This window comes from Larus michahellis, chromosome 2 (genome assembly GCF_964199755.1).
Source record: "Larus michahellis chromosome 2, bLarMic1.1, whole genome shotgun sequence".
Taxonomy (NCBI): Eukaryota; Metazoa; Chordata; class Aves; order Charadriiformes; family Laridae; genus Larus; species Larus michahellis.
The window spans coordinates 99382785-99408019 of record NC_133897.1 but is presented as its reverse complement, the minus strand read 5'-3'; the positions used below and the strand labels follow the sequence as shown (position 1 = coordinate 99408019).

At 42.3% G+C, this 25235-nt stretch overlaps 1 protein-coding gene across 35 annotated transcripts in view; it reads right to left on the bottom strand.

The window, feature by feature from the left end:
- Positions 1-25235, bottom strand: part of LOC141739324 (poly(rC)-binding protein 3-like) — a 539898-nt gene that overhangs the window by 152922 nt on the left and 361741 nt on the right. For 3 of the 35 annotated variants that reach the window (XM_074576380.1, XM_074576381.1, XM_074576379.1), the window contains exon 1: positions 204-2855. The exons of 27 other annotated variants lie outside the window; for them this stretch is intronic. The gene's annotated coding sequence lies outside the window, so the exon portion shown is untranslated. Of the gene's footprint in view, positions 1-203; positions 2859-25235 lie in introns of those variants that run through there. 5 more of the 35 variants (XM_074576360.1, XM_074576364.1, XM_074576382.1 and 2 more) reach the window with 3 other exon arrangements.

Below are 25235 nucleotides of genomic sequence, written 5' to 3'. Positions count from 1 at the left end.
GAAACTTCACCCCCCACTAAAGCACCCGCAAAAGTAGCACGCTGGGCTCCCGCAAGCTCCAAACAAAGCACCCCCCTAAAAAATACCCCCAGGACCCCCCTCCCGCAGGCAGCACCCCCTCCCCGGCCGCCCCACAACTCCGGGGAGCGGGAGAGGGTTTCCCCCGTGCCCGCTCCCGCCCCGGTGCGAGCGGCGGTACCCACCTGCCGAGCGGCTCCCCGAGCGCGGCCGCGGCCCCACGCCGCTGCCCGCCTCCCGCCGGGGTGCGCAGCCGCCCGCCTCCCTCCGCACCGCCCTCCCGCCGGAGCGCAGCCGGCCGCCTCTCTGCCTGCCGCGGACAGATGGCCGGGAGCCCTCAGCCCTAGCGGAGTGAGGAAAAGCTGAGCTTTTTTCTTTTTTTTTTTTTTTTTTTTTTCTCCTTCCCCTTTTCCTCCTTTCTCCCCCTTTTCCCCTCCCTTCCTCCCCTGGCTTAGCCCCTGGCAGATAAGCCCGAGTCAGCCGGAGTGCGCTCACAACACCCCCTCCGCCAATCATTTCAATTAGTGCCACATGAGAGGAGTTTCTGCCCAAAATCTGCTTAAGAAAGGGCCAGAGGGCAGGGCAATCTCCTTTGCTCAACAATGACCAGAAGCTGCTATAAATACCCAAACAAAAGCACTGTCAAGGCCAGGAATGTCGCATCCTAATGTGATAAAAATTGTAAAGATCCGATGTACACCAGAAGTACAAAGGAGAAAAAACAATTTTTAAAAAAGAGACAGAGATTAAAAGCCGTCGCCACCTTCCTACCCTCTCCTTTCATACGTAACCTTGTAATACGTTATCAAAGTTGTATGTTTCTGGGTGCCAAGCTGTTACGTTCTCGAGGTCCCGAGCAGCTCGCTTACAATCCCTTTGTGACAGCTGCACGCTAATATTTATAGGTGCCTGAGCCTATGCATCTTAGATAACCAAGCACAGTGACCAGGGCTGGTCAGAGGCAGCCTCCAACCTCGCAGGTACGTTACAGCACGCTAGTAGTACAAGGAACGACTTCTCTAAATTAAAACATTAACAAGAGGTTCCCAATATGCCAATAAGCAAATCAATACATCAGCAAAGTACAGACTCAGGCGCATTCGTATCAAAACGGAGGGATAGAATCTAATTTAATTTAGACGCATTTTCCACCAGCGTATTCCAGCACTCTAAGGGAAGAGACGCTTCAGCCTGAGGTTTCTAACTATACAGTGAGTTAGAGCTGAAAACTACTAAAAAAAAAAAACCCAACCAAAACACCCTTAATCTATCAGAGTGCCTCCACCAGCAGTGCCTGGACCTAGAGCTCGCGCACCACTTTGCAAATCTCCAGTTTGCACCAGTCGTGTAGTTGGATGCTCCCAGCTCCGGCGGCGTGGAGAGGGCAGGGCAGGGCGGGAGAAGGGGGTGGTTTGGGTCCCATTTGACTGCTTGTGAACGCTGCGATGCCTTTGAGAGAGTAATTTCCAGCCTGTTGATGGCAGGATGACAACAGCTAGGTTCATCTGAGGGGAAGCCGATAGTCACTGTCACCTAATTCCCCCCACAGACGTTCCCGAACGTAATCGTTGCAAAGGGAGGGCACTCGGCTGATGTCCCTCCAACTCTCCTGTCTCAGTGTTTGTGTACAAATCTATGTAAAAGTAGTTAATCCTATTGACTAACCTCATGCTCTTTTAGAAGCGAGATAAAAGCTATCTGAAATGAGCCCTGTCTTTCCTCTGTTCCGTTTCCACCAACTCAACAATAAACTTCTCTTCTACTACAAATAAATGTTATTTTTTCCATTTCATTCGCATGCCCTCCTCTGATCATACTGTTTGTCCCGCTGCAGCGAACAGTGCTTTCTCATACTAAACCCATTCACACACAGGCTTATCCTCAAAGCACCCTTATCCTCAAAGGATGTCCAGAGATGGTTTTTGCTGGCTTATTAATTCCCTGAATTTAAGCGTCTGCCCTACATAACAAAGAGTGCACTTTTAGGAGATCATTTGAAGAAACGCATTTAAAAGGGAGACTATTTAAGCGAAGCTCCTGCAAAACCCTAGTCCAGAAATCACGTGCGCAGGCTTGCAAGAACACAACTGCCCACAAGATTTCCGGACTTCCTAGTTTTAGCAGGGACAGAAATATTCTTTATTTCAACAAAGAGCTTTCAGTACCCCAGAGCGCACAGATGCAGAACAATAACACCAACACGAACAATACAGACTAAGCATCACCGGGCCAAAGCCGCCGGCCCGTGGGCTGACAAAGCCCTCCCTGAGGATGGGGGGGAGAGCGAAGCAGAGACCCCTGTCCTGGCAGAGGCAGGGGGAAGGTCCACGTAGCCCAGCACAGCAGCCGGAGGTATGGCAGGACGTCCGGCTGTATTTGCGAGGTATTGCAATAATATAGCTAATGAACCCTGCCACTTCCACCGGCTGATCTTTAGCTTGGGTCCTGCTTTTATTTCAAGCAGCGGTACAGACATGCTTTGCATTGCAAAGGACAGGACCTTCGCTGAAGGGAAAAAAAAAAATTAAAAAAAAAAAATCCTTAACAACAAACCCTCCCCCCCCCCCCAGGTAAGCAGTAAAATATTTTTAGAATAATGAGCTTACCTGGGAAAAACATGACCTATGACTTAAATAGCTGCACAGTTGTAACTGAGTAACAAGACAGCAAAAAATAAGTCACTAATGGAGTGAAATGCAAGATTGCGTGCATGGTATCAAAACCCAGCCAGCCAGGCAGATGATTAAATTGGCGGAACTGAGCCACTGATGCCAGAAGTGGAAGATAAATATCCTATTCTCTGAATTTTGGGTGGTTTTTGTATCTTTCACTTCCTGGATCAGCTATCGTTACAGAGTTCAGTGACAGGAGGGAAAAAAAAGTTCTAAAAATAAACAATATTTCCTCATCTTGCTCAAAGACCCTGTTTGAGTCGATCTGCCTTGACCTGGTCCTCGTTGTTTTGCGTGCTGCTTTCCTATACCAGCTTTTCCAACCTGTGGATAAAAATGGTAGGGGGAATCTTGCAACCTCCCTTAAGGATGCTGAAAACGTAACGTGAGGAAAACTGCGTGTATGGCAGTATGCCTCACAGAGAGGTATCCAGAAGGACTCTCCTTTGTAAGCTTGAAAGTATTCAAAACGCCATTTGCTTTTCAGATCAAAATGCTGTATTTGATGATAAATCTAAGAGACAGATGACAGAAATCTCCACGAGCAATGTCCCCCAAAAGAAAAAGCATAAAGAAAAGATACTGTTTAGTTTATAACAATTTAGAATATATTTGCAATTTTAAACTGTCTTTATAAAATACTCCACCAACAGATCAGGGTAAGACTTCTTTTTTTATAGAAAATTGTGACTATTACCTGGAAGTGCTTTAAGTTAACTCGTTATGTAAATGGAAACCTGGATCAGATACATTGGGTCCTCGCGTTGGACATAATTTCCTAGAGAAACAAGCCTATATATGGGAAGTTACCCTCAAGCACTGGTTAAAGTTTTCCCTTAAACACTGTTTTGTTTGATAAGTGAAAACTGACAACATCACCAAATCATCTAGTATTAGTGTTCTTTTCTTTTACGTGTCCCTGCTCTTGGAAAAAAAAAATAATAATGGATAATGCTTTTTCTTTGTCTGTATAAAATGTTGCAGTTCCGGAGATAAAGATGCATTCAGCTGAGCAATTAAATAGCTAAATAAATGAATCAGCAGAGCAGAAGTGACAGATTTAATTATTGCTTAGAGCTAGGAAGGGGAACTAATTATGGGGTTCATGAACCACATGCCATTCTTCTCCTTAAGCATGTGCTTCGATTCTTCTGGATCAAGGTCTGCAAATGCAGTGGTACCGTGCATCAGATTTTAAAAAAAAAAGGGGGAGGGGGAAAGCTATTCAAAATTTGGAAATAAAGTCTCATCTTTGAAAAAAGAATAGTCGATACTCTGTTTAAAAGCCCATGTTCAATTGACTTGATACCATGAGTTACAGAAACTTTCTTTTAAATAGATAAGCACTAAAAAGGTAGTTCCCCAAACAATGAAAGCACAATGAAGCTCACTGGATGTGAATAAATGAAAGATTGCAACAGAAAGCTGTGGTAATTGCAGCATAAAGCGTATAGCTATATCAAGTGATTAGGGGCCCTATTCATCAGCAAGGATCTGTAGCTGGGAAGCCTGAGAAAGCTGTTGGTCCTAGCTCTCTACTGCTTTGGTCTGTCTGCCACAGCAAGCAACACTGTTCAAAAAGATGCTTTTGTGGCCACCAACTGGAAAGCCACTAGCAGTGGAAAAAACTGTTCCTCAGTTTCTGCCTTTTACCCCATTTCTCTCCTTTGCATTTCCTTTTCCATCCTTTTTTTTTTATGCTTATTCAATGAGATTGTCAATGCCAATTATTTGAGCTTTGAGCTTCGCATTAAAATTGTGAGCCTTGCGGATTAATCCCACAAACACAGAACTCTTCCCCTCATTAGCGGGAGGGAGAAAGTGGAAAAAAACCCCACACGTACTGCATTTGAATCACATCGTTCAATGAATTGCCTAATTTTGGTGAGTTTACAGCTAGCTTATACAGATGAAGAGACAGGTATCATTTCCAGAGAGGAGAGGAGAGGAGAGGAACCCTCCAAGCTATACTTTTGGAAAAAAAAAAAAAAAAAAAATTAATTAGTGGATGTAAGAGAGAAGTCTTTCATTCCTAGCCAGTGGTTTTCTAAACTTAAAATCTCAATGTGTTGGGATGTCTGTTGTAGCGTAATTTTAAAAATCAACACATTTGCCTCTTTTCTTAAAAATGCTGCAAAGAAAGACATAAATAACTCTGCACAGCTGACCTCATACACCGTTCTGAAAAACAATCAGACCTTCTACTTCACTGACTTTGAACATTTGTAAAAAGCAGAACACGATGCTTATGGCTGGGAAAGGTCTAAATCCACCCCAGCTATAGCCATGTTCTCCTTCTACACCACCAGTAATTTTGTCAGAATGAAAATAATTGTGTCCAAACCCAGAGATGTAGGCTGATCCCTGAGAAGGCTCACTGGACAATCACAAATGCCATCATCATTCAAGATTACACCATCAGCTCTGCTTGGCTGAAATTCTGTTCTCTGAATGCAGCCAAACCCAAGGTCTATTGCATCAACAAAGTCCAAAATGCTCCCTATCTTGAAAATCAGTGTCTGAGCTTCTGTATCAAGGGAGACCGTATCTGCAGGGAACCAGGAGCACTGTACATCCAAGATAAAGTAAAAACAGCATTATTTTTTTTATTTTTTTAAATTGAAATTATGGTATAGCTCTGTAAAAGTGACATTCTTTGCCTGGAATTCCAGTGCAGTTAGAACAGAAGAAAATGCACTTTGTACCTGGACACACAGCAAAGCAGAGGGGAGCTGATCTTCAAAAAAGACACTATATCTGAAACACTACCTACAAGTTGCGTTAGCACTTATACCATATCAATTTTACAGCATCTGTTATCCATGTTAATAAAGTGTGATGCCAATAGCAAGTCACTAAGGTACCGGTGATCACGAACCTTGCAGAACACATGCACAACTGATATCTTGTAACAGGGATGTTATGATTGTATAAATAACCTCAGTGGAGCGTGTGGAGTTGAAAAGGATCCCATGGGCAGGGGCAGCCAGTCAGCAGACTGACAAAGGACAAAGGGAGGATATACTCTTGGTGCACAACACTTCTTATCCCAGGAGGCAGAATCAGCTGGACTTATCTGACAGTCCCTGCCAGGCTGACACGGAAATGACCGTTTAAGTATCTGAGGTGTCCCTCTCAAGACTGGAGATGATCGGCATTTGCATTTGCATCCAAAAGCACAGCTCCAGAGGAATACAGGGCGTTTTGAAGGGAAGTCATGCAAAATCGAGCTTGCCACCTGGGAGGAAGGCTGACTTTGTGAATCCACCGTCTTCTGCTCTCACTGCAGGGCAACGCAAAAGAAATCCCTTGTGGGATACTCAAAACAGGAGTCATGGTTAGGTATAGACCAGAAGCAAATTTGTCATTGTTTTATTTATACCCTTTTGCTCTCAGTCTTGCACTTGGATGTCCGCCCTTAAGTCTTGCTTAAGATAATTTTGCAGTGTTTCACCACCCAGCCAGTCTGGGGCAGTGGAGAGACAAGATGAAACAGAGTGAAACCAGTAGGTTCTCTGTAAAAAATAAAGAAAAAGAAGGGCGCACAGGGTGTCTTGAGATATGGGTGTCTCCTCTGCAAGGGTCATCGAAGCTCAGAGCTGGCACGTAGTTCCTTACTATTTTCAAAGGGTCACTGGGGGACGGATGAGAAGGGAGGACTTTACTAGAAGGGAAAGGATTCGCCCAAACAGGCATGAACTACTTCCTCTCCTGCGAGAAGCAGATGGCAAAGCAACACTCCACAGTTCTGGGTGAGCGCTGGGTTTTCAAACAGGCTCCGACTCCACGTTTGGTTGTCACAGGGAAAGTAGAAGGTCATTTTTCCCTGCCATGGGGAGCATGCCAGTTTATCAAAGCTACCCTTGGGGAAATTTGCTTGTGAAGATTTACAAAAGAGGTGACTAAGTATGCCAGTGGGTGTAAAAGGAGTTGCCAGCTGACTGGTACAAAGAAGAAATTACTGTGCTTTTTGCATAAAGTCTAAATAACATTTATGCACTACTAATCACAGAGCTAAAAATAATTTAAAATCACCCACCATTTTCTTCTTTTAAAACTCAAAGAAGCGGTTTTTATTATTTTTTTCTGAGTGCCCTATTGCATTTTCCTAATAGTTCATCGGAGACTAGAAGCAAACATCCAGTCTTCACCAAGGACTAATTTAAAAAACAATCAAGCTCCTTGACAATAATAGCAACTGAAATAACGGGAGCCACTGTCCAAACCAAAAGCTGAAGCAGGCATCCAGCCATGATGCCCAAAGGGTTTTTACAGAGAAGGGCAAGGATGCTTGCATACAAACGTCAGAGCTTGCTTACTGTTGGAATAAGTTGCATCTGAGAAAAAACAGAAATATGCCAGAAACAGGGGCAGGACGGAAGCATGTGAAGTGGCCAGAGGGCAGCCCTTGGAGACAGCCTGAGCAAAACTAAGAGAAAGTTCCTCCTTTCTCTTAGTGCAGTGGTATACCAAAGAAGAAGCAGCCGCAAGGAGTATGAAATAAGGAGTGAAAAGTCTGATCCTCATGAGGCTGACAAATACAACTCTTGACCTAACACAGATGATAAAAAGGGAGGTTATAATATGACTCACTGTGACACTTTTGAACAATGAGAATAAAAAGCTGTCTTGATTTGTAAAACCAGAGAAGCAGTTACGTTGTAAAATTCTGCAGCTTTGAAAAACACTGGCTGCAACATGAGGGAATATCACAAGCACAGGATGGACCAAGAGAACAAGTCGCAGATCTATAGGAATCGTTCAATTTTATCACTTAAGGTCTGAGGTTTGCCGGCTTGAAGGAACAAAGCTCCAGGGCACAAAAACCAGTCAGACTGTTATGGAACAGACTTGGGAAGGTCCCCTTCTGGACTCCGAATTTGGCTACTGAATTTGTAATCTCTGGAAATTCCCATGGCAGAAGGTGTAGAAATCACCAAGCCAAAAATCCTGAAAACACAGAGAGGTTGGAAAGTTGAAACTGAACCACCTTTGTGGTTCAAATCTCAAACGCAGACAGTGATGGCAGAACGTCCATCCATCCATCCATCCATCCATCCATCCATCCATCCATCCATCCCTCCCTCCTGAATGAAAACTGATTTTAACATTAATCTGTTGAATTCACAACAAAGAACCTGGGATAGAAAAAGGAGAAACGGAGATAGCCAGGAGTGGAGAACGAAATGGTGATAATGTCATCTGCGTTTTGGAATGAGTAGCATGGTACATACAACATTTAGACCAAGGACGCTCCCGGAATTTCTAAATATAAGTAATGCCATTATTATTCCTTATTTAAGACTATAAACATTTTGCATGCCTTTTATTCTAGAGCCAGCACAAGACTTTTCAACGGCTCAGAAAAAATTGACAGTCAGTCCTCCTAAAATAACAGATGGGGCAGAGCCACCCCTGCCTGCCGCAGGAGAGTAGGGAATTGCAATGGAGAGATCTAGAGGATCCACGCTGCTAATCTGGCTGCCTCCCGGGACTGATACCAGTCAGCTATCACAGCTGCCGGCACTGGGCATTCTACCAATAGTTTCCACTCCTACTTTAGGGGCAGCAGCAGTTTCAGACAACCTGTTTTTCCCAGTCCTAATATGGACAAAATTAGGAGGGGGAGATGTTAAGGGACATGCGCTTTGTCTTCCCAGCAGCCTGTTACCTTAGGCAATTTCTGCTTTGCCTGTGCTCATAGCCAGTCCAGTTTGCTGCTGGAAGCTGAGGACTCAATTTAACTTTGCTTCTTCTGCATTCTCACAAGATTCAAGCAAAGACTACGTTCACCAGTGTCACCTTATAATTCTTCTGTAATTCAGGGGCCTTGATCCCAAATGTATGAAGTCCACCTTAAGTCAGTCTTATTTCTTCTGCAGGGGAATCAGTATAATATCATTCTTAAAAGAAAAGCAAACAGTTCACCTATAATGATCAAGAATTTTTTAATCTGCTGTCCATATTGTGCTCTTCAAGTTCCTCATGAAAGAGTTTGAGTGCTGTGAAATTGCTGATGTAAAAGGCTACCATAATATATTTCGATATGCCTGTGCAACGTTAAGAGTTATCAGTGTGCCAGGGTAGAGCTTGACTAGCTTGATCAGGAAACTACTGAAGAGCCGTAGAGTAAATAATAGATTTAAAAACAGGAACAGCTTTGAAGTGTGTATTGGCAGTTGCTCATTGTACAGTACCATCAGAACACGCATTGCATCGATATTGGCAGATAACACTGACATTTCAGTAAATATTAGTGTTTTGAGCTAGAGTTATTAAAGCCTGATACAGGCATATTTGCTAAAGCTTTTCTGACAGATTGTGCCACTGTTGGCCAAGTCCACTGGCATAGCAACAACAAAAATGCAGAAGAATAATTTTGTTCAACTTAATATACCTTGCCATACCATAATGGCGTTTTGTATCCAACTTCATATCCTGCTTCATTCCATTGTTGTTTTTTTTTAAATGCCTGAAACTTTACAGAGGGGGAAGATACTCCAGTGATGCTCACCAAGTTCAGACTCCTTCTCCACGTGCATATTTCCGCTGTGCCTTCTTGAGATTCACTTTGTCTTTCAGTGCCTTAGCTCCACGGACATAAAATAATAACCTTGCCCTACCTCACAGAGCTGCTCTAAGCACAGCCTGTTTAGATTCTGGAGCGTTGCAGATTATGGGAGAAAAATTGTTTATCTATGTACCATTTTGTGTGTACATTTTCTACTGAGCTTTTTTTTTAAAAAAAAAAAAGTCTAAATTTTTCTCGAACTATTTGTTTTTTCATTTTCTTTTCTAACTTCTGTCACTTTGTTTTGCTTTGTACTGTGCTGTGTCTCCTGCTACAGTCGTCTTCTTCCTTCAGTCACTTTTCTATGTCATTTAATTGTGATCGAGGTTTCTCTCTGTACTTCTTTTCTCCACCGCTGCATTCTTCTTATTTCTCCTACATTGCCAGGCTCTCTCGATTGAGAAAAGAGAACTATTCCCAAATTTCTTCGCATCTTTGTATCTCCTTTCTTATTGCTCTGAGCCTTTCCTTTCCTGTCTGCTTACCATCCTGCTTCCCCTCCTGAAAGAATTTTCTCCCTTTACAGAGGGGAGGGAGAACCCTCCGCCAGCAGGCATTCATTGAGAAGGAGGCAGGGAAATTAGAAAGAGTGACTGATCAGAGAGCTTTTATTCAGGATACATGTAGGCCTTTAGCTATGTGTAAAACACCTCAATGAGAGAGATAATGAGTGCTTCAGGGCAGGGATGGTATCTGCCTGAAATAAGCGTTTCTCCAGCGCTCAGTGCAAAAAAGCTGCTAACCTTGCAGAGGCCTTAGAGTTGCCACAGCTCAAACCCTGGGAGGCTTTACAGGTTAAATCTTATATCCTGGACCCAACCGGGAAACAAAATCAAAGCTGCTGCACGCTACAAAACACATCGTTTATGGGCCGATCGCAGCCCAGGTGCTGATGGCTCCCGGATGATTATTCCCTTGTCCTGTGCAGAGGGCTTTCAAACAGTGCAAGTCTTTCATTCAAGTCTTTTCAAAGAGGCAGCCAATGCTGCCATTTACCTGGATTTCACTTGTTTGGAGGATCTAGCTCTGTCCTCAGAAAAAGAAGTTAAAAGCCTCTTTGTTAAGCCTAGTTAAAAAATGATGCTTAGGACTGCAACTGCAACTTGGCCTTTCAGAGAAGACCTCAGAATCCAGCAGAAATCCTAGAGTAAAAATAGATATATTATTTATATGTACGGTGATATTAATTGTTGTATTTCCTTCCCTTTTAGGGGCGGCAAGTGCATTTTTAAAGTTTGATAATTGCTCAGTTCCAAAAGGTAAGGTATCTCCTCCCTGCAAATCTAGAGAAATGTTAAGGTTGGCAATACATCGCTGGAAGGCCTGAACTTGTTAGGGCTCAAAACAGACCCACCGTTTTTGTGCAGGGCAGCAGGCTCGGGGCGATATCAGCATCTTTCCTTGGGGAGTGGCTCATGAGCAGAAGCTGGCAGGACTCGATCCCGCAAGGCAATGACAGAATCTGGCACCACGCTTTGCTGCTTGAGGGTGCGGTGCTCAGCCACTCATTGCCAGGGTATACCCAGGAACCACGTCTGTATACACCTGTATGTTTACAAGAGACTGAACCTGCCATTTGGAGTCTGCTGATGAGTAAGGAAATTTAGGCAGCTGCCCAAAGATGAAATTTGTCTCTGGTTTGGGGGACCTGCTTGCTATTCAAGTCCCATCAAAGCATCTGGAAGCTTTGCTGCCTCAGTCTTGCTCACTTTTGAGGCATGACATAGACACACACACATATCTAAACCTCTGTCTGTATGTGGGTGTAATTTTCAGAAAATAAAATTTATTCCTAGGACTCATCCCACTGATCTGTAGTGCAAGCTGCACGGAAACTTTTAATATTTCAGAAGAGATTATTTTGGTATGATCACTGCTTCATTTGTCTGTGTAACTTTTCCCAACCTGTTCTTTCCTCCTGCTACTCTTTCTTTTTTATCCATGCATGCTTACACCAACCTTTCCTTTCTCTATCCATTTTTGCAAATGGTTTCCCTTTGATTTTTTGTCCCCACGGTTTGAATCTTACGAGCATTCCCTTCATGTTTTAGTTCCTTTTCTGAGGGGACACAAGAGAGAGAGAAAGCAATTCAGAAAAACAACAATAATTACTTTATAAATTTAACCACGTACCTAGTCTCAGGTCATTTTTGGGGGAAAGGCAGGGAAGACGGAAAGAGAAATTCCCCAGAGTTTTCTGGTTTTTCTAGACCATTTCAATACACAGCACAGTAAAGCAGATTACTAGAAGTTATTCTGAAATTGGAAGTCATTTCCCAACCAGAAAAATAGAAAAGAATATCAACTCTGGCAAGTTAAATTTAATAAGCCCAGCCAAAAAAAGATTTTGAAGAGCAATTTGCTAAAGGCATAAAACCAATAATAAAATGTTTTTTAAGCACATCCGAAACAGGAAGTCTGCCAGAAAGTCTGTAGGGCTGAAAGTAATTGGGGTATGAAAGGGGAGCTCAAATAAGATCAGACTGTACACCAGCAAAGTGAGAAGAATTCTTTACATAGGTGGTGTTCGCCCCGGAAGAGCTTTTTGAAGTTCCCAGGCCAAAACCTTTCTTTACAGGGAACAAGCCCCTTAAAACTGGTTAGACAATAGGAAACGCATAATAGAAGTAAATGGTCACTCTTTACAATGCAGAGAGACTTCTCGAGGATCAGTGCAGGGAAATGCAGCGTTCAACATAGTGGTGGGTAATTTGGATAAGGCTGAATAGTGAGGCGACAGTTAATCACACTAGGTTATTTAGGGTAGTAAAACCGAAGGGTGGCTGAAAAATTGCAGAAAGATCTCAGTTCTGTGGGATTGCTGATAAAAGTGCAGATGAAATGCAATGCTGATAAATGTGGAATCTGGAATAAAACCAAACAGTCCTAACTATACATACCCAGGGATGAGTTTTTAGTTAGCCGTTACCACTCTCAAATACAGCGGCTGCAGCCGGAGAAACCATGTACAGTCCTATGAAAACATCAGCCTAAAGTGAATAGAATATTATGAATTATTACGAAAATGAAATGAAAGAGACCAATCTTATTGCCACTGAGAAAATGTGCCGTATCTTCTAAGCCCCAAGGGACCCACCTGAAGTAGAAAACATATAGACAAGGACGATAAGTAAGATAATTGAAGGTAAGGGACAGTATCTGTGTGAGGAACAATAAGTAGGCTGGGATAACTCAGTTTGGAGAAGAGATAGCTCAGAAGAACATGACAAAACCCATAACATCACATGCCACACTGAGAAGGGTAGAACAGGAAAGGCTTCTCACCCCTATTAGTAATACAAGAAGGAAAGAGCACCAAATGAAATGTTGGACTGTCAGTTTAGCGCCTAAAAAATGGAATATCCTTTTTTATAGAATGGGTAATTAAGTTAGGGAATAAACTGTTAGAATAGATTGCAAATGTTAAAAGCCTGAATAAATTCAAAAAGCAATTAAGCAAATTCATGGGACATCTCACCACACCCAACATTTATTAGAAACAAAGGTATAATTTCTAGGCAAGTCCCTAAACTTCAAAGCAGGAAAGGCTGAGAAAAGTACTGGAAAATGTATCACCCAGACGTTGCCATCTTACACTCTTGAAATGTATGTTTTCTTCTACATTTAGAAAAATATACCAGGCCTACTGGTTAGGCCCAGCAGAGCCATTTTTCTGTTCTTATCCTTGGGAGAACTGTGCTCTGAGCAGAAGTCCTGCGCAGCTCAGCATGAAGGCACAGGGTTGCCAAATCAACCGCTAACAGCATGTGCCAGGATGGCAAAAGGGGGCCAGAGGGTTCCTTGTCTCATGCTGGGAGCTCTACAGCATCTGTACTCAAGTCTAAGAGCTCTCTGGTACAGTCAGAAGCTCTGATCATCGCTCTGGCTATGGGTTTATTTCATTCATTAATGTAGGTTTTCCTCAGAGGACTTCTAGGACCATAAGAGGGAGGATAAAGTCTTGCCTTCTTGAGAAAAATCCCTTCTGCTCACCGAGCCATTAGACAGTAGAGTCCCTTATTTTTAGGTAGGTCTTGATACACAGCTAGTGTGAAAGATTTTGCAAGAGAAATCATTGCCCCTATTCTGGAACGAAAAATCCCACCAAAGTCCACAACATTTCCTTCCCTTCATTTGCCAACCCCCACGGTGTATCATATTTATTCTCTAAGCAAAAAAATGTTTGAGAAGATTGAGAAAACTGGTGAAGAAAGCGATTTGCATTTTAAGCAGAAGAAATAAGCAAGACAGGAAAATATTAAAATTAAAAATAATTAAGTTGGATTTGTCCAGACTAGAAAATCACCCAAATGGACCTATTTTTACCTTGTATTTGTTTACAAGGTCTGCAGAACTCTTCACTTGTGTGGATTAAACATGCTTCACTGACTTTTTTGTTCTATTTAACAAAAAAACACAATCTGCCCTGGCAGCCTGGTATATGTGGCCATTCCTACAATATGTCCTAGCAGCACTGCTTACATTTTGATAATAATAATGATCTGCGTTTTCACTGTTCTTTTCCTTCAAAATACAAAGTGCCCCAGGAATATTATTTAAATTCTTAAAGCAGCCATTTAAGTAAGCAAAAGAATTCTGTTGGGATTATTGGGTTGGAAGGGATTTTTGGGGCTCATCTGCGCCCACTCAAGCAATATGAGCTTTGAAGTTACATCTGAGTTCAAAGGTTGCTCATATCTCTGAAAATGGAGATGCCACAGACTCTCTGGTTACCTGAGCCAGTATTTGACCCCACCTGCCTCAAGGCAGGAAAGATTTTTCTGATAATTAGACAAAAATTCCCATGTTGCAACATGTGTCTGTTGCCTTTTGTCCTATTACGGTGCACTGCCTAGAAGAGTTTGGCTTCATCTTTTCTGTACATTGCCAGTAGGTAATTTAAAACAGTTAGATCGCCCCCTTATTCTCATCTTCAGGCTGAACAAACCCAGTTCTGTCAGCTGCTTCTTGTATGTCCTGCGCTCCAGCCACCTGGTGCCCCAATGTCTCATTCCAGTATGTCAATATCCATCTTGTACAGGGGAATCCAAAACAGGACACAGTCCTGCAGGCAGGGTCTCACAAGCACCAAGCAGAAGGCAAGAATCACTTCCCTCAACCTGCTGGCTACACTCTTGCTAGTACAGCCCGGGATGCGGCTGACCTTCAGGATGCGGCTGACCTTCAGGATGCTCTGCTGACTCATGTTGGAGTAGTTGTCTGCTGGGACCCCCAGGAATTTTTCTGCAAAACTACTTTGTAGCCAGTTGGTGGCCCATCCATCCTGCTGCACGGGCTTGCTCAGTCTCAGGTTCAGGAACTTGCATCTGCCTGTGCTGAATTTCCAAAAGTTTCTGCCAGACTACTTCTCCAGCTTGTTGAGAGTCCTCTAAATGGCAATGCTGCCCCCCAACATATTAATTGCTCCCCTAATTAGGTACCATCTGTGAAGTTGCTGAGAGTGCATTTCATCCCATTGTCTAGGTGAATGAATGAATGTCGGTACCAGTATTGACTCCTGATAGATGCTACTAGAAACCACCCATCATCTGGACTTTATACAACTGATCACAGCTCTTGGAACCTGGTGGTATGGCCAGCAGTCCGTTCACTTTGTAGTTCACTTCTCAAATCCATGTCTCACCAACTTGGCTGCAGGGATATCATGTAACAGGCCTTGTGGAAGTCAAGGTAAATAACCATCACTCTTCTTTCCCCCACCACACCAGCCATCTCCTCAGAGCAAGCTCTCAGATTGTTCAGCCACAATTTGCTATTTGTGAATCCATGACGGTTGTTCCCAATTGTATTCTTGTCTTCCATGTGCTTGGACATGGTTTCCAGAAGGGTTTTCTCCAAAATCTTCCTGGGGACTGAAGGGAGGTTTATGAGCAGATATTTCCCCAGATCCACCTTCCTGCTCATCCTGAAGATGCATAAGACACCTTTTCCCAGCCCTCAGGAACCTCTCCTGATCCCTAGGGGCCTTTTGAAGACGATACAAAGCAGTCCTTGCAGTGACCCCAGCATCTGTCCTCTCTTGTCCCATGGCTTATGTATATCCAGTTTGCTTATTTGGTCACTAACTCAATCTTCCCAGGTTCTGCCTGGGAGACCTGAGGACAGAACTTGCCAATAAAGACCAAAGCAAAGACAACACTGAGTTTCTCAGCCTTTTCTGTGCGCTTTGTTTTAAATTCTGCTGCTTCGTTTCACAGCCCCACATCTTCCTTAGGCCTCCTTTTGCCACTACCTTTAGCAGCTTTTCTTGTTGCCCTTCCCATTCCTCACTAATTTCAAATCCAGCTGAACTCTGGCTTCCCTAATTCCCTGCCTGTGTGGCTAGACAATGGTCTGCACTGCTCCCAGTGTAGCCCTCCTTGCCCTCCCCTGCCGTCTCGTTTAGTACCAGAGCCCAGGCTGGAGCTCCCTGCCCATCTGTTGTGCCTGTGTGACTGCCTGGGCCATGGGCTGGGCTGAGCCCAGCTCTAGGGAGGTTGTCCTTGGAAAGCAGCATCCTTTCCGGGTCCCCTTCCCCTTCAGGGCAGTCTCCCATGGGAACCTGCCAAACAGTTCCCAGAACAATCTGTTGAACCCTCTCTTTTCATTTGCTGTTATCATTCTGAAAACTTTCCATTTCTGCCCAAAGTATTTGTTAATTTCAGACAAAAACTCTGTAAAAAAGGAAGTGTAAAAAAAAAAAATTAAAATTAAATCCTTTTCTCTATCTGTCAATTTAGATGCATCTGAACTTTTACAAGGAGCCATAGTCACTAAATTGTGTTCACTGACTAAGCTGAAATTAAAAGTAACAGAGTAGTGATGCTTAATGATTACTGACTACAAATAGTGTAAATGATTTGTAATTTTAAATAATAGTTTGTAAATAATGATCCACGGCTAAGTCTAACAATATGGCTGGAAAATAAAATCAAGAGAGATTAGAAAAAAAACCCCTCCCAACTCAGCATCTCACAAATTTTGCTTGCTACCTGTCAACATCTGTTTCACTTTTCAGCAAACCTAGTCTCATCCCCTTTGCAACTCACAGCGCTGCCTAATTTAAACATTATGTAGTCATGTTTTTTAGTCCTAAATCATGAACCTGTGAGATGTCCAATTACCGCTTCTTTCATTTTATTCACAAAAGACAAACAAGAGGGAGAATACTGGGTTTTTTACTCCCACCTGTTATGCTAAGAGAAGCCGAGTAAGTGTTTGACAGGTAAAAATATAAATGATGAAGCCCCAAATTAAAACACTATCGGAATAAAATTCACATACATTTTGTGAGAGTTTGGGCAAGTTCCAGAAACTGACAGCATTTTGCTTTTTCTTTGACACGTACAGTATGCTCAAAAAGTCTCCATTAAAGTGCCATGTAATTAACTTAGGATACAAGGGATAAAACGGTAAAGAGAACAATGAAGATAATTTGTCATCGGGATTTTCATTAAAAACACCAGTATTACAGGAATAATTTTCAGCAGTGCTTTGCCCTGATTACTGCCTGTCAGATAGTGTATGGGGACCAAACAGGATATTTGAATGGGGAACATTTTCAGAATCTCATCTTACATCAGCATTATGAAGGTAAGTGGTTTATCTACATTGAATGTAATTCATCATCTATATTTTAATATTCCAAAACACGAGCATTCTGCTCTGATTTTAACCTCTCCTAACGTTACTATTTTCTAGTAAATGTTACACTGATAATAGCTTTTCCTAACACACATTGCAGTCTCTGTCTTGGACAGGGAGGAGGATCTACAACTACCTGAAAGGAGGTCGTAGCGAGGTGGGGGTCGGTCTCTTCTCCCAAGTAACAGGTGATAGGACAAGAGGAAATGGCTCAAGTTGTGCCAGGAAAGGTTTAGATTGGATATTGGGAAAAATTTTTACACTGAAAGGGTTATTAAATATTGGAACAGGCTGCCCAGGGAAGTGGTTGAGTCACCATCCCTGGAGGTATTTAAAAGACGGGTAGACGTAATGCTTAGTGATATGGTTTAGTGATGGTTTTTGTCAGAGTTGGGTTGATGGTTGGACTAGATGATCTGAAAGATCCCTTCCAACCTAGGCAATTCTATGAATCTATGACCAGTGTGCTTCAAAATCATAACAGCCATTAACTTGTTACTTTTTTTTCTCCCAAATCTTGTAGTTGTTTGCTAAATAGTGTTATATCACACAGGCACACAAACGTTATTGCCCAAAAAAAGGAGAGACCCAAGTTTGATTTCAAACTCTGAATTGACCTACCACCTGCACAGCATTTAGGCCGTGTTCTTACCCAGCCTTCACATTTTTATTTTTTTCAAAATGTTGCCCTTGTAAAGCAGAGCACTTTGGAGTCTGCAACACATTTTAAAGTAATGACTAAGCACTAATCCACTAACATGCTCAAGTGGCACTTGAGAATTTGGCAGTATCACTTTAAATAATCTATTAGCCTACTGATTCCTCTCTCAGTATCCTCGGTTTCCTGTTGTTTGAACTAATCTTTGTCTGTACTTTACTTCACACAGTATTTCTTGCATGAAGAGCAAAGGATGTGATGTGTATGGCTTACAGTAAGGAAACCTGTAATGCAACATATGATCAAAATTTCAGTTTCTATAGCATTTTTCCTTCAAGTTATCTAAAAGTATTTTTATAAACAATCCTACCTTAAATCTGACTGCACCATTGTGGAATAAAGACTGTATTACAGAAATTTCTTGGGTCACTTTTGGCCAAAGTAATGCAGGAGTTCACTGTCACACGTGGGGGGCAGGGAGGAGGTAGCAGATGGAGAAATCAAATTCACCCCTGTAGCATACACGAGATATGCAATATTACTGAGGAACAACAAGCCACAATACTGTACAGTGTCTTATAAAATCATATTAAGTGAACACAGATGTAAATGGATATTGCCTTGAGTTCTTTTTGCTCATTGTCAGGAACTTATGATTTGACATCTGCAAAAAATTTACTGAATAATGTCTGTGCCGCACACCGCTGCCTATGAGGCGCATAAGGCAAAGTACCTTTTATGGCTTAAAAATTATTAGGGGATCAAGATCCGCCTAGCTCCTTGAGCTGAAATGTGGCTCAAACCAAAGGACTAAGCTTTCGATTCTTACTCTCTGAGTGGGGAAAATGAAGGTGGGGGTTGTTCTGATCCTTAAGCAGTATTTCAAACAAAACAGCAGTGTGCTTTAAAAGTTGTGTTGGTTCATCAATTTTCCATCAGTCCCCAGCTTTCCTAAGAGCTATCCCAATACGCTACAGGTATTGCATTCAAACCTGCTTTGCTTGCATCTTCTGTCATAATCACATTATGAGATGACACATACATTCACTTGGTTGCAAGGGAACGCTTAGAGAAGTCAGGTTAAGAAGATGACTCAGTTGCCTTATTTAGATGAAATATTCTTCTGAGTATCCAGCATATTAAGACATTCATTAAATAACAAAACATGCCATCTCTCTTTCTTCTCTCTGTTCTCATTTTTCCATTCCCAGTTTCCTGGTCCTTCTTCATGGCATGTTTTCCTTCTCCCAACCTGCTGATCTCTTTTCTTCTCTTTGCTACCCCTATTTTTGCCCTTCCTCCTGTTCCTCTTCACTCTTCCCACACTCTCTCCTATCCTACTTCTACATAACACTGCCAGCCATTCCCAGCTTCTCCTTTCATTCACATCCAGCTTCCCTCTGTTTACGCTGATATATTTCATGGAGCACATATACATGGCAGGAAACCGTCAGCTTTCTCATTTTCCGGCACTTCATGTAGGGAAAATCTGTGCCATTACATGGAATCTAAACCCAGTCTACAGCAATGCTCTGTTCACCAGGTGCCCCAGAAGCAAAAGGCCACCATTTCTTTGAATGTCCTGCAGCCTACGGAGCTATTCTAGCCAAGAACAGGTCCTGTAAGTGACCCTCGTGACAGTGGCTCCATGGTAAACAGTAGGTCTTACTCTTCCCTGAAAATCTTCAAGACTGCTGGATGCGTAAAACAAATTACGTTGGGTCAAACTTCCCAAAAAGTGTTTTTCCCCTCCTCTCCTGGTGCTAGATTTGTCTTTTCAAATTATTAAAGCTACTCATCAGAGCTAGTTCTACTGTGCAAGGCCTGGGGCTTCTGAATACAATGATATCACAGGCATGAAAGTATTTCTTTTCTGCCACAATGGAGCCATAGAATGGAACCTAATATAAAAAGTAGAAAATGTAGAGACAGAACATCAGATTTTTTGTCTTTGATTTTTCTTCCTTAGATGTAAAACCCATTAAATAGGCCAGTATGTAGGCAACCTCTTATTTAACTAGAATTATGGCAATTGCATCCACTCCACATGGAAACCAAGCGAATAGTAATGGCTAATTATTTCAATGGACTTTTTTTCCAATCAATATTTATAACTCCCAGATATTGATTACAACCCATATCTTTAAAAATATCAACAATTACTGCTAAAAGGCTGAGTAGTTGCTTATAGTGGTAAACATACACATTAGGAGAGAGGAACTCAAAATTATATGCATCCTGCAACACAGAAAATCTATTAGCACACACAAATTAACAAGTTACTTTGTGTTCCCGGTCAGGGTACCACGATAGTCTGTGGCTGGTAGTCTAAAGCACAAATAAAGCTGTGAATTTGCTATGCTAAAGTGCCACCATTGATAGTCCTACATTTACTGTGTCTTGCATAAACGAACTAGTCCAAGAGAAAGGTGGTTGGATGATGCTTACTAGCATTTAGATATTATCCTTCATGTATCAACTATAAGCCATTGTGACAGGGCCTATATAAGGACATTAATTTCTGTGCCTAATTCTTTCCACTTAGTTGGCTCTAAAACTTTAGGTAACATCTGACACAGGAACTTACATGGAAATTAGGCAATCTGAATATGAGCTTCTCTCCTCAGTCCATTCCCTCAGCCTCTCCTCACGGCCAAGCAACAGGATAGGTTATAAGGATAACCCAGCTGCCCAGCATGTCCAAAACCACATCTGACGCATCAAGAATGGTGAGAAGGACTTTCTCCAAATTCATCTCGCATTTTCAGTGTAGCCACGCCAGTTCTACATGCAGGGCAACACCATGGCTGCGGGGACATAACTTGCTGAAATTACCTTAGTTATGCTTTCTCACCTTTCTTTGTGGATGCTGCTGCTGCTGCTATCAGTCAAAGACAACTGAAATCCCATCCTTGAAAAAGGCACAGAGAAGGACTTCCATACCACGCTTCTGGAACAAGTCTGTCTTGTTAGACTCTGGGTTTTAATAAATCTGAAGCAATTTTTGCTCACTGTGTAGAACTAGGGCAACTGAAACGTAATTGTTATCAATGTGACAAAATACATTTAAAGCTCTGGCAATTAATGAAAACCACTAGTTGGTTAGCGCAATGTTGCCTTCGTACAAGTTCACAGGTACAACAAAGTGATACTTTCCACTGGCTTCAGTGGGAACTGGTGATGTAAATAAAATGTGGTCTTGGTGTGTCTGGGTGTAATTCTGCCTTTGCTGCCTCTGTGCTGACAGACTTCTCAGCACCTAACGTCATCTGTGCAACAGGGAGGCTTTGTTCATTCCACAAAAACCTGGGGGTAACTTGAGGGTATTTTCTTCTTTCTTTTTTTTTTTTTTCTTTCCTTGTTTTTTCTTCTTCTGGCAATACGTGCAATTTTCAGGAATTAGAGTGCATGGGCCAGAGGAATGGTGACATGCTTTTCTATGAATCTTATGGTGATCAGGATAGGAAAGTCACACAGTTGTGGTCTCTGCTTTCACAGCAGGAATGTGAGAAAACTACAAAATATTGCAATATACACCAATATCACTGTGAGCAGAATTTGACCCACAGGACTTTTTTTTTTTTTTTAAACTAAAAAATCAATAACTGTCAAACAATTACAATACAAGTAACTTTTCCCAGCACAGTCTGTAATGAAATTGTGCTTTAGATGCAAGACAAATGCAAACCATATTTCAGCCATGTTCTAGAGTTAGCAAAAGGCAAGGTTCTCTAGAATTATCCACTGTAACCATGGCATAATCTGAAATTTTAATTTGTCTGTCTTCCAGATACATTTCAGTTATTCTTTTTTTTACTTATTTTACTTCTTGCCATGTTGTCCACATTCTCTGAATATGGTTCCATTTAAAAACATCTCTGTTTTTAACTGTTCACAGTTTACAACAGAAATCCAATAAACACTTACATGCTTTCTAGCATGAAACATTAGTCTTTTAAAATATATACTGATGCTTTGAACCATCACAGAACTGACTGTGAAGGTATTCAGAGCTCATCTGAACCTGAGCTACCCAGAGTTGGTCCTACTACTTTACCCATCCAGAGGAAAGTGCAGTTGAATAATAAAGTTAATGTATTTATTCCACTTACTACCCGTGTGTGTGTGCATGTGTGTATCCACATACATACACTCACTATACACACATATGCACTCTACATGCATATATTATAGCTGTAACCATCATTTTATTATGATTAACTTAATGATCAACTAATTTTATCACAATTTCTTTTTTGACTTGAATCTGAGATATCTCCATTCTGTTAATACTTGATAGTGAGCTGTAACTTTTCTTTCTCTCAGAAAGAAGGGAAGATAATTTAGAATCCTTATTTCACTTGACATAACTCATTTTGAGTGAAAAAGTACATCCTCAAGGCTTGTACCTATGCGTGGTACAGTAATTATGAGAATAAAAAGAACAGCACTTTGCTCTAAGTTTCGGAGTCAATTCAGGCTGGTAACGTCTGAAATCAGGAAGGCAGAACTGACGTATAAAGCCAGTGTACAGCAATGAGAAAAGATCACCCCGTGTCTGACTTTAAAAAAGGTACGCAAAGCCCACGCTGCCTACAGCAGGCGATAGCCATTGTCTGGACGGTGAAGAAAATATAGTCGTCCTGCTTTGAGAAAGCAAAGCTGCACACACCACCACCCCCGACTCTCAAGGCAGACAAAGGCAAGGGATTGATCTGTACGAAGGAAAAAGGAAAACTACTTGCTGAGAAGATGCAGAAATATACACCCCTGTTGCCTGACACAGGGAAGAAGACAGGGTGCTGAACGCATATACGCACATACATTCTTCTGCTAGCAGCGCTCCCCACAGCCAAGAGAAAACAACCATCTTTAGAGAAATAAAGTGGAAAGAGTTGGAAAGCAAAATAAATCCAGCCAATCCAATGCAATAAAAGCTGATGCAGATTTTTACGGGAGATCAGCACCCATGATAAGGGTTCTGTCCTGCCACCAAGTCTCCTAAGCTCCTAGAAATGGTGGGGGATAACGAGGAGCATGAGAACCGTTTTGAAAGCTTAGCGAGGGTGCTTGTAGACTACCTTACACTGCACCCTAACACCTCAGCCTGTGCACTGGGCCCCTGAGAACACCCATGTGTGTTTCGGTGTCTCATGTGCGGTATTAATGTAATTCACCAAACTCTGCGGACAACTCAGAAGGAACTTTCCTACCTGATGTCCATGCACACATGAAGAACCAGAGATGATCTATTTCACTGTCTTCACAGGTTCACAGCAGAAGAGGACTGGGCTAGACACCCTTATTATCATACAATGCCACGTGAGGCACTTCACAGGGGGACACAGCTTACTGTAGATTTAGGGATTGCAATTCATGGAATTCAGCCCTGGCCACTGAGTCCTGGCCTGGGTTGCTGCGATGCTGACCCAAGCACCAGCACACAGGCAGGGCTGAGCAGTATGGACACTCATCCTCCGGCTTGGCTGACTGGGTTCCTCCAAGTAGGGCGTGAGTCAGTAAATCTCTACAGAGAAGACACACTCAGCGGGGAGTTCAGCGGCTGACAAACAGCTGAATGGAAACACCCCACGGCGCAGCTAGTGCATCTGCGCAGAGCAGTATGCCGGCACAGCAGGGTAAGACCAGCACCCTCTTCTGCCATGGGCCATATTAGGAGCTGCGTTGGAATCCTTTGCTCCAGAAACACCTGCCAAACATCCCAGTTCAAAATATATATTAGTAAACATTACAAAATCATATAACATTAATGCAGGGTGGGCTTTTTAGTACAATACCTTGGCATTTCATAATGCTGTCTGGCTGCTTTCCTAAAAGAAGAATGACAGTAACACACAAATAAGTGGTTTTGCTAAAGGTAGAGTGATTATGAAGAAAAGAAAACATAAAGTGGAGACACATAACAATTGCTTGGGGTGTTTCCTGGCCTAAATTGCAGCACTCCTCATGTCTAATATCCTGGAAGCAGAAGACAGTTAAAGGATATCTAATATCCTGGATGCAGAAGACAGTTAATGACGATCATAAAATAAAATATTGAAATGACTATTCAATTCCTATTCTCTCGCAGAAATTGTGATGTTGGTTATTACTGGCCTTTCACGCTTCAATAAAAGTCTTTAAAATACCACCTCTGACTTGACTGATGTGCTTTTGGAGTAATTTCTTGAGTCAGAATACCTCCGCTGCCAGCGTACTACAGAGTTCCCTTCAGAGTTCTTGGCTTTTGTATTAACAAGTTTTCTTTCTTAATGTTTTCTTCTCTCCTGTGGTCAAGCTTTGGAAATACTACTCTATGCATGTGTGCAAGGGCACAAGGTTCCTCTCAGTGGTTTTATTCAAGCTCCGTTATTTAAGAAAACAAACACTGGGATTAATTCTCATACGTGACTTCTGAGCTGAGAAACTACATCTATTCCCCTACTTCTTTTGTTAATTCTACTAATAAAGGTTATTGTCATCTACTGGTAGAGAACTGAAACAGTAATTTTGTTGATGATACACTTTGCAGCAGCGAATGGATCTTCTTTTCTTGTTGCAACAATGGTGCTGCCGTCCTTTCACGGTACGTACGCAGCGAGGCAGACAATACACTTGGTTATTGCAGCAACAGGCTTCTGACTCCAGAGGACAAAAAGAGACGAATCAATCCTGTTCAGCATCTGTGTTCCTCCTCAGGTGTCCATGCCATGTTATCTTCTCCATATACTTAATTTTTCTTCTGAAGGAATTGTCAGGGATTTCCTACTAAATCACCAAACTAAACTCTTCAAACTCCTTAGGCGTTTCCATAGCTGGGATTATGGAACATTAGTTATCTACTTGCAGGTTAAGCTCTGTGAGCTGCTGAGAGCACTTCCTAATTAACTTTTATGTTTCTTACTGGTTGACTTAGAGACTACGTTGTACTCTAAAACAAACTTTTGTCTCCTGGGTAGCAAAGGTTTGACACATCCTTATTGATCTCTATTTACTTAAATACATTAACAACCAATTAATGTGAAGTAAAAGAAAACCAGCTTCAAAATGCTAGCATAGGCCAGATTTAGTCTTTAGAAGGGGGGAAGAGGTGAATGAGTGTTTAGATGTCAGTGTGCACAAAAAAAATTTGCATATGAGTTTACATATCGCCGCATGCTTAACATCACACCTGAGTGCAAGTCTGCTGGACACAACGACGCTACAGCCACTTCTGCTGCTTTTCTTGTGTTTGAAGTACTTAAGACTTGGGGAATAGCAAAGAGTTACTTTGCACACAATATTAAGCTGGTTTGGTAACATTACTCCTCTCTGTTTTCCACACACTGCCCCGTAGCTGCGCCAGCGGAGGGGGTTGTGTGAATGCTCTCTCAAACGCTCAAGGCAAAACGAGCCAGTTTATTTTAAGTGGTGTGAACTGTGGATCTGGCCTGCCTGGCCTGGCTGAGTTTGCAAGTTTCAGGCTGAGGAGCAATCACGCGAGCCACTCCGTTAGCAAAACCGCAGGGGCAGCACTGCCAGCTGGCGAGCGGCAGGGACAGTAGAAAGCAGGAACGTCTTTAAGCAGAACAGCTGGAGCCTGGAAGATGCCATCCCTCTGCAGCTGTAGAACTTCTGCCTCAGTGTCCCTTAAGTGTGGGAAAGGCCAATCCCAAAATAAAACAGATGGGAC